This window comes from Acyrthosiphon pisum, chromosome X, assembly GCF_005508785.2.
Source record: "Acyrthosiphon pisum isolate AL4f chromosome X, pea_aphid_22Mar2018_4r6ur, whole genome shotgun sequence".
Taxonomy (NCBI): Eukaryota; Metazoa; Arthropoda; class Insecta; order Hemiptera; family Aphididae; genus Acyrthosiphon; species Acyrthosiphon pisum.
In genome coordinates, this window is record NC_042493.1 from 105,711,581 (window position 1) to 105,712,511 (window position 931).

Below are 931 nucleotides of genomic sequence, written 5' to 3' on the forward strand. Positions count from 1 at the left end.
AGACATAATATTATATGTAGTCTGTAGTATTTAAAAAAAAATTGACCTAGAATAGGTACCTATAATAAATTCCAAATTAATCATATCATAATATCTATTAGGTATTTATAACGCGTTAAACATCAACAACAAACCGTGATACTATCATAGATATATAATAGTATACTTTTGAAGTTTCAAGTATACCCAAGAATAATATTATACAATCACAACAAAATAACTAAAATAGTTATTCTAGGTTTTTAATATGTAATTTCGTCCAAATTTGTACTCAAAGTGACTATAAAAATAAACTGTGTAAATGTATTTTTTAGATTTTTTGGTAACAGAATTAATTACTTACGTGGAATCTTGTTTTAAATTTTCAATTCTTAGATACAAAAGTTGAACATTTTATAAATTCTTAACTACAACATAATTATTCAAATTAAAATTTGATAAATTTTGTCAACATTTTAAATTCAAATGCTTATAAAAAAAAATTGTTCCTATGTATTTTTAATATTTTTCAACTGCTATTGTAACAATGTATAAGGAGCTTTGTATTAATTTTTTACACTTTTTGGCTCAATAGATAAAACTTTATTGATATTTATAGAAAAAAAAACTAAAATAATTGAAAACTTACAATGTCCGTAAACAGCTCAAAAAGAGTCAAATTATTTTCAAAATTGTAATATGGTGTATAGGAAATGCTATTATAAACATTCAGTAAAATTTTCATGTATCTACAGTTATTCGTTTTTGAATTAAAACAAAATAAGGAAATCGCTACATGAGAAATCGAATGAATATTCAATGTTATAAAAATTTGAATTTCAAACGATCATAAAAATTTAATTTGACTTTCTTATAGATATTTTTTGTTTGATAAAGGTAGATAATCTTATAAGGAATCTTGTATTACATTTTAAAATCTTAGATTTAAAAA

The 931-nt window shown here is 21.4% G+C and overlaps 1 protein-coding gene across 1 annotated transcript in view; it reads left to right on the forward strand.

Moving 5' to 3' along the window:
- The window catches only part of LOC103308263 (zinc finger protein 525-like), a 13,146-nt gene that overhangs the window by 8,221 nt on the left and 3,994 nt on the right, over positions 1-931 (forward strand). The gene's annotated exons all lie outside the window — the stretch shown is intronic.